This window comes from Saccostrea echinata, unplaced genomic scaffold (genome assembly GCF_033153115.1).
Source record: "Saccostrea echinata isolate AGI-Se365-2 ecotype Australia unplaced genomic scaffold, CSIRO_AGI_Sech_v1 ptg000015l, whole genome shotgun sequence".
Lineage (NCBI taxonomy): Eukaryota > Metazoa > Mollusca > Bivalvia > Ostreida > Ostreidae > Saccostrea > Saccostrea echinata.
In genome coordinates this window covers 1,736,228-1,750,392 of record NW_026889764.1, presented here as the reverse complement: position 1 = coordinate 1,750,392, position 14,165 = coordinate 1,736,228, and positions in this window count along the sequence as shown.

Below are 14,165 nucleotides of genomic sequence, written 5' to 3'. Positions count from 1 at the left end.
GTAAATTTACACACACTGAACGATTTGTTTCTGTAGATAGATTATTTTCAAATCAAGGACCTTTCAGGCATCACAAATTACAAGCACGATTGATACCATTACCAACAAGCACAGACTAAATTATGTGTATATAAAATAATCTACAGTACATGTTTTTGTACACATTGAAGTTGAGTAAGTATTACACTATTAGTATATATGAAAGTACCATTTGAAATAGTTCTACCCTGTACCCAAATGTAAAGTGCATGGGGAGATTCAACAATCCTCGCATTGCAAAAGATATCACGTGACAATGCAAAAGTACTAATTACTACATTACATATATTTTTTAAAAACAATTACACATACCGTATAAGTGGAATTTTTAGCGAGACGCAAATTTAGCGATTTATCCTTAAAAATCGGTATATATTTTTAACGAGAAGTATTTTTTGCGATTTTATATTGCCAACAACAGAAGCTATTACAATAGATACGCAATTAATTTTAAGCGATATTCAATTTTAGCGATCTCAACACCCTCGCTAAAGATGCCAAAATTGAATCCTCGCTAAAAATTCTGCTTATACGGTATTTACATGTTCTAGATATTTAAAGAAATTTTGTAATGTGACTGAATGATTAAAATATGATTGCATGCATGTGTATTATTTCTTTAGATATTATATAGATTATATATAGGTGTATAATTAACCGTCAAAGTTTACAGGAAAGGAAAGAGTGTCCATCTCTCCCCAACTCCCAATCCCCCCAAAGTTTTTTTTTTTTTTAATTTCAATATTGTTTTTCCTTTTTTCTTGTCTAAAGATTTCTGGTAGGAACCCTATGGGCGCTTCAGAGCTTCTAATAGGTATAGATAGCAAAAAAAAAAAAAAAAAAAAAAAAAAAAAAACTGGCTTCGTCCCCTCTGGAAAGTATGTGAGAAGGTTCAACATGTTTCCATTCCCGTGAAATATAGTTTTCACAATTGTTTAGTTCCCCTTTCGTCTGGGTGTGTAGTTTGTTTGTTGATTTTGCTTTTGCTTGTCATAAAAATGAGACATTTTTTTTCAGCGGGTTTGACCCACCCTCACTCGGATCTGCTTTTGTAATGACTATAGCATTTACCATTATTTTTAGTTGCATGTGGAACATCAGATTTTATATGCATTACTGCTCTTATGGATGCTTACACATGAGAGAAAGAGAGTGTATGTTTACTTGTATAGAAAATGCAAAAAAATATTTATCCATAACCTTGCGGTTAGGGTTTCAAGTAATCCTTCAACTATCTTTAACGATTTTCTCAAAATACAAGAAATTGTATAGATACCTAATTTTAGACTGCTTACAAAAATTCTCCAATCTGGAAAGGCTCCTATAGATGCATATAAAACAGGCATGTAGCACCGTTTCTCAAAATGTGTGTATGGGAGGGAGAGTGGGGGTAGCAAAATGATTGGCAAGCAAAAAAAAACTTCAGGCACTTAAAAATTGGGGGAGGGGGCAGAAAAAGAACGAAATACTTGGAAAAAAATGAAGGAAAACAGGCATAAAAAAAACTCCGTAGTCACGGGAAGGACGGATTCCATTCATATTATCATTTTCGGCAAACAAAATATTTGAGTACAATGTACAATAATGTTGAATGAGAGTTGGGGGTAGCCAGCCAGTCTTAAAATAAAAATACTTTACAAAATTAACCGTAAAAGACAGGCCTGTAGAACGCGTGGGTGGGGGATGCTGCTTCCCACTTTTTTAAGAGCATAATGTTTTACTGTTTAGTATGAAATACACACTAAAAGGCTGATCCCCTCCACTTTTTGTGGCACTATAGTCAAATCGTTGGCCCACCCCTACATCCCATAACCATCACCAACACAAAATAGAATTTTGGAGATTTTTATTATTTTTATTTTATTATTATTATTTTTTTTTTTTTTTTTTTTTTTTTTTTTTTTGCTTGTCAAAGATTTTTTCAGATAAAGCGTGCGTCAATTGCTTCTTCCGGCTGTCCCCCTTTCAAAAACGATACTACGTGCCTGAAAGACACTCTCAGAAAAGGGGGTACCCCCCCCCGTGTTTATATATTTGTTAATTTGTGTTCTGGTTAAATGCTTTCATATCGTGTTCTAAATCATTTCTTACATCAAATTACTCAGTTTAGTTTTTAGATAATTACGAAAATCACCAGATAAATATTGATAAATGAATCCTGCAATGCAATACATACACGCAAAGAATTAGAACTAGACAATTTTCACTTATACTTCATGAACAGTAATGAACAGCAATCAGACTTTTTTTTGTGATTTATTATTTTTTGCCCAGTCGCACAAATACTAATTCCCTTTTTCACTTTTGATATTTTCCCTAGCTGACCAAAATCTGGTCAGCACGGACTAAGTGTATTTAAGTGCTAGGCTGTACTAAGAAGTGACAACGTGTTTACTTGAGTATTAAGGAGTTTATTACTTTTTTGTGATGCATAGTTTAATAAATGGAATATAAGGTATATCTTCATGGCTGTTTTTTTCTGCTATGGTTTTGGAATGTTTTCATCAATTTATGTGATCCCAAATACTTCACTATTAGAGATGTGCACGCGTGGATAGCCAAACCAAAAATTCACTCAAGTGTAACAAGGGCGTTGGGGTATATATCGTTACAATAAGACAAGGTATCTGAAAGAAATATGGCGGAATACGGCTATAGTTGGTATGAAACAAGTCGTACATTGATGTTGCGTTTTTAAGAATTCATGTCAGCTTTAAGAATGTATTTATTATTTTTTTTCATTTGATTGAAGGATGAAGTGATATCAGTCAAAGTACACAAAAATGCAAAAGATGAAAACAACGACTAATGATCCATTCGATTAACCCATTTAACAATATAAATCATGAACAGGGTAAAATAAGAATCCCTTTAGTTGAATGCCCTTTTCATTTAAACTGAATAATAATGAATGAAGTTAAAAAATTTATTATTATACTAGAAATGAAAAAGAATTTCGTTTAATTTCCATACCATAATACATTAAAGTTATTTCTTCTTATTTGACGAAAATACCTTACTACAAAACTCGATTCATGAAGTAAATTTTACGTTAAAGGCACGAAAAAGGTATATGTTACAATGAACTTCTCATAATCTTAAGCTTTTCTTCCATATTTATTACGAAAGACATCTACCCTTGTGCTTGTGAAAATGAGATTTTTTAAAAATTGATTTTAAAGATCTATTATTTTGACAAAGAACACTGCGGTAAAGTACATGATATGAATGAAAATACAAAATATACCATGGTACACAAAAAACGACTTCTGGTTGGTATGGTGGACTGGTCAGTAGCTCACAGCTTGAGTAATTAATCAGATTTGATATGGAAAGCACGATTTGTTAATAAGTTTGCATGGTGTAGAATATGCCATATACTACCAGGACTAAGCGCAAACGAAAAAATAGTAACCTAACCAAGTGTGTTCGTCATAAAAGCTACGTGAGTCCAAACAAAGGGGCCAATATATCTGTCATGGCGGACAATGGTAACAATGAATCTGTTGAAGTACACAACACAAATAAAGATATGGACGGTGAGAATACAGGTAGTGACCTTGATGATGATGTCGAGAAATGTAAAATGAATATAAGTGAAACACATGTAGAAAATCATACACAAAATACATTAGAAAATCAGGTACGTGTCAGTGAATTCATGGCGCCTTCCCTTCCCATACAAACCCGAACACCCTCCAATCCCTTATCCAAAATGGGTTGACGAAATATTTGACAAACTATTGCAGATCGATAAAAAGTTAACCAAGGTTGATGAAATACATAGAAAATTCTCGGGAATTACGCAACGGTTAAACACCTTTGAATCGGAAATAAACAATCAGAAGAAAATAACAAGTACGTTGGGGAACACGATGCGGACTTTGAAAAAGAACAAAGAGGACGTGGGGAAAGAGGTAGAACAATTAAAACAGTCACATAAAAATAATGAGGATTCTATCACTGATCTCAAATGCCGAAGTATGGAAAATAACTTGTTGTTCTATGGACTAACTGAGTATCAAGGGAACAGGAGAGAGAATTTTACGGCACTTATTAACGACCTTTGTGACACCGAATTGGAAACCCCCAATGTCAGACAATATATAGAAAGAGCACATAGAATTGGACGATTAGATCGAGAAAACAGAAATCCAAGACCCGTCGTGGTAAAGTTCTCTTCATTCAGAGACAGAGAAAGGATAAGAAAAAAGGCAACAAAGCTGTCATCGACTGGTTTCAGAATCCAGGAACAATAACCAAGAGAAATATATGAGCAGCGAAAGCATTGTACCCAATACTGAATGAAGCCAGGCTCCAGGGCAAAACAGCAAAGCTCATTAAAGACAAACTTTTTATAGATGGAATAGAGATTGACCCATCGGACCCTCAGTATAATCAACAAGACGACGACGAAGGCTGGCAAACGGTGGGGCACAGATAGGACACACAGAAGAATGTATGTAGCTTACAGCAAGAAGATCTAAAAATGTTATGCTGGAACATAAATGGCGGTTTTTCCAGTAAATTTGAAGACAGAAGTTTTCAAAGTTTTATCTTCACTTATGACATTGTACTACTAACTGAATGCTGGCTAGAAAAAAAAAATACGACAAACAGTTAACAGACTACGAAATCTTTTATTTTCCAAGAATGAAATGGAAAGCTATACAAGGTGGTGGAACTGTTGTTATGATTCACAAACATCTAAAAAGATTTGTTAGTCTTGTAAAAAATCAGTACGGTTCGCTTATATGGTTAAAAATCAGCAAAACATTAAACAGCATGAAGAGTGATTTATATATTGGTTGTGTATATGTTCCACCAAATAACTCTTCTTTTTATAAACAGTACGATTGTGACCTCTTGCTGGAAATGGAAACACAAATTATTTCATATATGTCCATTGGTAAGTTATGCTTATAGGTGACTTTAATGCTAGAACGGGAGATAGGGATGATTTTATTGCAATTGATTTACTTAATAACGGCATATTACAAGAAGTAACAGAAATGTTATCATACGAAATAGATTTTGTATTACCTCCCCGTATTAATCCTTACCGAGGAATTAATGATTATGGAGTTAAGTTACTGACTCTATGTAAGTCCAGTAGTTTAAGAATACTTAATGGACGACACAATAGAAATTTGGACAGAGATTTCACCTTTATGGGATCGAAGGGGCTAAGTGTTATAGATTATTGTATATCTACCCCAGATGTGTTTGATCTTATCGAAAAATTTATTGTTTCAAACTTTACGACGTTTTCTGACCATGCACCTTTACATGTACAGCTGAAAATTACCAGTTTTGATAAATGTGAAGAAAAAAATGAATATACAAATACGCAAGGAACCCAGTCTAGAACAATTAGGTGGAAGTCAGATCATTTAGAAGAAGTCAAAAATAGTCTTTTAACGCATTTAGATGTATTAGAGTCCTGTAAAGAATGTCCAGAGATAGAAAATCAAGAATCAATAGATAGATCTATTGATCTATTTACGTCAGAAATATCTAAAGCCATTGAACCCTTCTTTGAGATCAAAAACAACATACCGACACAGTCTAGTAAAGAAAATTACTCATGCAGAACCCCGATTGGGTGACACCTGAATTGAAAAGAAAATATCACATGTACTAGTATAAGGCAGATCTTCGGATTTTCAATAAAAATAAAGGAGCGGACACTCATCGTAAATTGCTCGAATCAAAGAAAGAATACAAGATTCTATCCGCAAAGCTTCGGAGAAACTACCAGCGTATTGAAGGGAACATGTTAGAATATTCACGTAAAAACAACCCAAAAGTTTTCTACAAAAATTTCCGTAAGGATAATAAACGTGCAATCAGTGGTTAAACCCGAACGATTCTATGAACACTTTAAAGAGCTTGCAACATCTGTTAGTGCCAATGTAAGTGATATACCGTGTGACGATACGACAGTTTTCGAAGAACTGGACTGTGAAATATCTAATAAAGAAATACTAGACGCACTTACCAAGTTAAAGAGAGAAAAATGTCATGGAACTGACTTGATTATTAATGAATATTTCATTGAATTTAAAACTATTTTGCTGCCTATTATACATAACTTATTTAATAGAATATTTCATTCTGGTATTTTTCCATATATATGGACAAAATCAATTCTTGTGCCTGTATTTAAAAAAGGTGATGCAAATGATACAAATAATCACAGAGGTATTAGTCTTCTCAGTTGTTTTTGCAAACTTTTTACTACTGTATTAAATCAAAGATTATTAAAATGGTCAAATGAGAACTCTGTTATAACAGATGCACAATTTGGATTCCAACCTTAACGTGGAACAGCTGAAGCAATATTTTGTCTACATACATTGATAAATCAATCATTAAGAAAGAAAAATAGATTCTATTGTTGTTTTATAGATTACACAACAGCATTTGATACTGTCGAACGTGCGCATTTATAGCACAAACTTAATATATATGGAATCAGGGGAAAATTACTTGGCATTATACGGTCTACGTATTCTAGTATGAAATGATATGTAAAATACGCGGAATTGCTATCAGAATTATTTAAAAATAATAACGGCCTTTTGCAGGGTGAGATTCTGTCTCCTATTTTATTTTCTTTATATGTAAACGACTTTGAATTAGAGTTTTTGAAACAAGGAAATGTGCCTATTGATTTGCAAGAATTGAATTTATTTGTTTTAATGTATGCAGATGATATGGTCATTTTTGCAGGATCTGTAAAAGAACTTCAAAGAATGTTAAAGATTTTATATGATTATTACTCGAAATGGAACCTCTCTGTAAATATATCGAAAACAAAAATTTTTATTTTTAGAAACGGTGGCAAAGTTCGTAAGGAAGAAAAATGGCATTTAAACGGTGAAAGAATTGAGGTTGTTGACCAATTTATATATCTTGGTGTACTTCTGAATTACAATGGGAAATTTAATATTACTCAAAAACAGTTGGCAATCCAGGGTAGAAAAGCAATGTTTCATTGAAATCAAAAACCAATCACAGGTGTTTAAATACTGAGACAATGTTTTCACTTTTTGATACTTATGTTGCATACATATTGAATTATGGCTGCGAAGTATGGGGCGGACACAATGCTAGTGATATTGAAAAAGTACACTTGGACTTTATTAAAAATGTCTTATGTGTAAGAAAGAGCACAAATACTGCTATGATTTATATTGAAACTGGTAGACTTCAGATGAAGATTTTTCGCATTTTTTCGTATTTTTAAATTTTGGTTCAAGTTGTTAGAGACTGATAATTGTATCCTGAAAATGTGTTATAAATCTTTGTTCGATGAATGTGAATATTCCAGCAAACACTCTGACAGCTGGGTTGTAAATATCAAGAAAAACATTTTTTACTACTTTTATATCTTTTTTTTTTCTCTATGGCCATTACATCATATATTGAAACTTGTGTATTGATTGATTATGTATCTTTCGAGCGGGTTCCTTATAAATAATTATCGAATATATATTAATTACTTTGCCCATGCATCGCAAGATTGACACTGAATGTTCATAACCGAAAATTTGTCAACCGTTGTAATAAAATAAAATAACATAGCCATAGGACCCTGGGCACGTGTCCCCCCCCCCCCATTCCCTTTATATTTTTTATCGATATAATACACTATAGAAAAAATAGCAACTATATGCTTGTCCTTTCAAAAATAACGTCTAATAACTGTAATAACCCCTAGTTGTTATTATTTTTTTTTGGGGGGGGGGGGGGGTTACAGTGATTTTTTTTATTATTATTTACTACGGGCCTGAACAAAATGAAATCATTATCTTTATTAAGCATGTATATTTCAGCCATCCGTACTTAAGGGTCTGTCTCTTGGTTTCACATATTTAGTCACTGGTCACTTTTTAATACCTTGTCACAAACTATACCCACTTTCAAATCCGTATTGGTCACTGGTCACTTCCTAATACCTTGTCACAAAGTATATCCACTTTGAAACCCGTATTACTGTTCATTATTAATCGCTAGTCACTTGTTTAATTACACACTAATAATTCTCATCGATTACAATACGCCCACGCCCACCTTTGCTCTTTGAATCCGATTAACAATATTTATTATCATGACATCTAACCCGTAAACAAAGTAGATAATACGATATAGATATTCTTGATATAAATCTATTATAATGTTTAAGAAGTTATACTATAAATTTAAGCATATTTTGCAGACCAAAAACCCAATATTTTTTTCTAATTTCATTCTGATATATATAATACTCTTTCTTGCATTGTAATATAATCAAATGACCTCTTAGATTTGAATATATTCAACGATTTCTTGAAGGTCAAAACTTAGCAAAGGGGAATAATTGAATCTTAAACCGCCTATTGATTGGTTAGTTTTGATCTTGAATCTCGAAACTCGAATTTCGAATCTTGTATTTCGAAACTCGAATCTCGAATGAGCCTTCTGGGCTTTCGTAGGAACCTGCTATGTTTCTTTGTTTGTAAGGCTTTTTATGAAGTTTCAGAATCCAGTATGAATATGGTAATTCATATTCATTTTGGTTGTTAGGAAAACTAAAATTATTCAAAACTGACATATGATTTTGAAGAATATACTCCTTAGAAAAAGGAGCTATGGGTATGAGTTGGATTGCCGCTTGTAGAATTAAAACCCACTTCCTCTAAAATGCAATTTAAATAATGAGCCTTAAAAACAAAGACAATGTTGTTACCTGCTTTGTCAGCAGGGATCAGTACATTCTGATCGTGTAATCTATTTAATTCTTTTTTCACTTCTGAATTATTGAACACAGAAGGATAGTTGACTTTCATTTTCCCCCTCAATCGCTTAATGCGAGATTTTAACATACATCCGATACATTTAATCCATTCTGACAACGTGTCAAGGTTTTCTTTTTCATGTCTGGCCCATCGCCTGGCATAATCTTCCACAGAATCCCTAATATTTATGAAATTTTTATGCCAGTTAACGACCCTCTAAACACCAGTGCAAAATGCTTTTTGGACATTGAGAAAATTATATTGAATAAAGGTGTAAATATTGAACTTATTTATTTAATTTCCAACATATGGTACGTGGCATTTACCCCCAGGAAAAATGTTCAAACACAACCAAGTATCTAAGAACAGAAATCACAGTTGTTTCCTTCCATGAAGAAAATACATGTAAAATAAATCATTCAATTAATCTATCTTGGCCTTTTAAAATGTTAAGAATACTTGAAATGATTACAAATTCAGTAATACACTGTAAATTTCCATTCATTGGAATTTAAATCTAAGGGTAGATCACTCTAACTGCAGAAAAATGCAACAGAATCAGAAATCTTTAGTGTGCAGTGTAGAGAGGGTTCTTAAAAGATCGGGATCCCTAAATTTTGCCCCTTTTAAAATTAATTATTTAAAGTCCATATCATTTACTATATTTACGTCACCAGTAATAACGTGCCCAGCAGGACTTTAGTTGTAGGGTGAAGAAGAACATGAACACGATGGGGGATTATGTATCAGATGCTCAATACCCAGCCTCTTTAAAGTTTTCTTGTAGTTAAAAAGTTTGGAAGCAATAGTCGATGTATATTTATAGGAAATACAAGGTGTAGTCTCCAACTTGAAATATGGTGGAATACAAGACTGGACCCTTTTGTGATTAAGAATATTACTTCTAATATCTGGGTCAATTTCTTTTATTGGCATATTGGAGTTTAAGGAAAAAAACGTATTGTTTTAGATGCATTTTCTTCTGTAGACCATGGCGGTTTAAAAAGTCGATGATTTGCAATATCCATAACCACAAATCCGAGCCTGTATTCTGGTGTCGAGGAATCACAAAATCGACTTTCCTTGACCTTTTCAAGTAGACTATTTAAAAGTTTTAAAGGAACAGAGTAAAGTTTGGTGCGAATGTGATGAAAACGTAACTCTTGATTTACATAAGGGTAGTAATGAATTAAAAAGCACATCGTGTATTAAAGGTTTATTGTAAGACCGATGCCCATGACTACGCTTACGTCTCTGTGTATGGTTGAAAAGTCCCATCACCTTTAAATTGTTACACTGTGGACTGGAAAGATTTCCAACACTATATCGACATTGTCATAGGGAAAGGCCGTGACTAGTTTTCGGATCCAAATTTCTTCTCTTTGTCTAAGGAAAGGTGTATTCAGTGATAAGCTGTTTGTATGATGGTAAATCTTTTCTAGAATTCTAACTTTCAATGACAAAATAGAATGATCAGGTAAATCAAAATGCTCATAGAAAAGCTACTGGCCCCATTGTTAATTTGGAATCTGTGTCCTGATATTCTTTTTTTAAGTGAACCTTTGGTTTCACCAACATAAACAAGTCCACAAAGATTACATTATATTTCGTAGACAACATTAGAAGATTTGCAGCTCAGAATATCCCAAGTTTTGGTATAGAGGCTCTCTCCAGTAAGATTACTAGTTTATAAAAAGTTCTCTGAAGATTTTATGAATTTTGACCATTAAATGACATATAATGTTAAGAAAGGGAATAAAAAACATAATTTCACGGGTTTTTACTGTAGTATATATAAGTTCTAAAGTCTTTACCCTAGTAAATCAAAATTCCAAAGTTTTTACTATAGTAAATCAAAGTTCCAAAATTTTAACTTTGATACTACAGTTAATTATAGTAAACTATGGTTAACTACAATTTACTATAGTATTTTTTTGTTGTTAGGGAATGAAGAAGTATATCGAGTACTTTTACAACACATCTATAACGTAGAAAGTAAAATTATTTTGATATATATTATAAACTGTATATATTCGTTCATTAAGATTAAATAATTACAATGTTCTTATAATATCTCGTTACTGACTGTTACTGATTAACTACTGTCGACTTAGTTAATCAGCTCCTACGTTTTCTTTCCCCTTTCTGCAATAATGCGAAATCTATAGGGATGAAGGAAAAGTGTCCACCTCATGTCTGGAATTTACAAGCTTAATCTTATTGAGGTACACCAATGGATGATGAACTGTCTCCAACACGAACTCCTTGCCATTGAGATATCGATGGAATTTCCAAACCGTCCATATAACTTCAAAGCATTCCTTCTCAATGGTTGCATAGTGTTCCTCATTCAATTGCAACGTCCGGCTTCCATAAGCAGCAGGTAACTTATATATATCAACTTCCTTTAAATGTAAAACATTGTGCAAAACTTCAAAAATAAGTTGGCACTGGTTCTGCGTTGAAAACAATTATACGATTAAGTCCTATGAAATCTATTCAAAATTGTTAAGTGTTGTCTTTTTTCACTACTAATACATAGGAAACAAATAAAGACTATCTGATTTTTCTGATTCCCATCTCAAACATAATACTTCCTTCCTCCTTAACTGCAAATCGAAGCTGTCTTGGACTTGCTCTGATTGTTGTCTGTAGTTTTGCGTATCTTATAAATAGGTGTGACCTGGTTTAATTTGTCAGTCAGAACGTCACTAAAACTATGTAGATGTTCCATAGACATTTCCCTCTATTATTTGCTCATGATCAGACCTGGGTTCAAATCTATATCCTTGTATGTGTCTACCTTACATATATATACATACCCTTCTTAGTCATCCTGGTTCATCAATTTGTTCTGGACAACAGACATAGCAAAACTCACCACTGTCTCTAAACGTTCAACATAACCTTTTCAGAAATAAGGATGATAGGTTTTGAATTTCTCATATATGTCCAATTGGTAGTGTACATTACATATCTTCTTGACAATCAGGGTTTGGTATCATGCTTGACAATATCTGAAACATGGTAAAAGTTTCATTGTAAATGAAAGTAACAAAGTATTTACTTTTTATGGATAGTAAAAATTTTGATTTACTATAGCCATCAAACAGCAGACAACAGAAATATCAGAAATATAAGATGTTGGAAAGAGAATACATGATGGAGTCTGATTTTTTCTTTGCGATTTAATACCTAATTAATAGGTATTAAGATAGATGCAACAAATATTATACTGAAATTCTTGTAAAACAGGCATTTTCGTTTTTTATTTTGTGTAAGTATTTTTTTTAAGAAATAATTTCTCATTATATTATCAATGGTCAGAACCTTATAACTAACGTAAAGAATCTGTACATTCGTATGAATTTCAGATGTTTAGTTGGGTATTAACACAATAAAGTAGAAAATACAATACAGTAACTGCTATAGACCATAAGATGCCTTTTTTTTTTTTTTTTTTTTTTTTTTTTTTTTTTTTTTACATTTATTTATTTAAAGTATAAAGAAGACGAAATATATCATGGAAAATAAATCAACTAAAGAATTCACAGGTAGGTTAGGACTTCCATAGGCAGAGGTTCTGGAAAACAATTGCGACATTAGGTTAAACAAAGCAAATAAATCTGGGTGAAAACATACAAATATACTCTTTCATACATGCCCAGATAATTCTATTTTGTTGAACTTTAAAGATTTTTGTAGCTGTACCTATATTTTTCAAATTTTAATGTTCCCAACAGCTGATGCAAATGACATCTCTTTGGTCGAACTCAAGCAGATAAAAGAAGTCATCCCGATTTGTATTTTTTTTTTCAGTATAGTACTACTTTTGAGCTTGATTACTATTCGTTATTTCTATATTTGATTGTACATATATATATATTTTTATTTATTTTATTGTTTTTGTTTTTGTTATGAAGTTTTTAGTCTAGCTGCCTTTAATTTGAGTACTCAAATATTACGTTAATGTGCTTTAAGCAGAAATTCACCAAAGAAATGCTTTGCTAAATGATATATGTTAAGGTGTAATCATTGACATAACTAAAAAATATACTGGTATTGATTCATGAGAGGTCAATACCGATTCAATAGAATTGATTTGGATCCATTTCTGATATTATTGCACTTATTATTGATATCTATTTTATGCCACGAGTATTATTTATCTATTATGTTTTTGTTTTTTGTTTTTTTCCATTTTTAATAGACAATATATATTACAGTGTTAAATCAAGGTTCTGTAATAGTATTGATGTTTTAAATTGCAAAGATGAAAATGAAATAAAATTCAAACGTAAATAATACTATAGTAACCAGCGTCATTTCAGAAAAGAGGGTATTTTTTCTAAATTAATTACAGATTTGCATGACAGTAGGTATCATTTAAGTAGCTCACACAGTGCTGACACGCAATATTTATTACAGCTTTTTTCTAAACGCTCAAACATTTCAGGGAAGAATTTTGTGTACCGTGATATGTGTTTTGTGTCTAATTGTTCCCTTAAAAGCAGATTCCTCGGGAATAAAGCCACATCCTTTTGTAAAAGGTATATTATGATTCAAACAATCATGAATTACACATGAAAGTCGGGATTATTTTAGCAAAGGATTTCAATAGTCGGTTTAAATATTCCCGTTTCTTTTCTACTTTGGACTTTTTTGAATGGATTTGAACGGTTCTTTAATCTACAATACCTTTATTTTTTTTATCTTATAGGTTGGGAAAATTCAATCCCTAAGCATTTGGATGTCAAAATGTTGAAAATAAATAAACATTTTTATATCTTCCATTTTAATGTGAAATATTTTTCTTCAGGTGAAGTTGGTTCTTTCTTGAAGCATGCATCTTGGTAGCATACAGAAATGTCGGCATCCCTCAAAGGACCAATGATTCTGACATTAAAATCTAAGTACAAACTTGAAGGAGGATTGGTTTTCTCCAAAAATTGTAAGGATACGTTTTATTAAGAAGGTAGATTGCATAGAATTAATGCAAATGTCATAGAAATTGATAACATGCATACCTTAAAGCATACCTAAAATTTCGGTTCTATCCCTTGATTGACAGTTCAGAGGAAGTACAAGGATTGTGCTGACATTTTAAAAACGAAACCACATCGTAGAAATAATGATGGTGTGTACACAATCTATCCTGAAAAAGGCATGAAAAAGAAAGTGTTCTGTGATATGACAACAGACGGAGGAGGATGGACGGTAGGTACAAATTGTTAAACTATGAAGTAACTTCAGGTCAAGATCTAGGAAGGTGCCTGCAAGTTTTTTTCAAATTTGCGAAACGCATTCTTTTAACCATGGTTTATTATGTATCATATCTTGGTT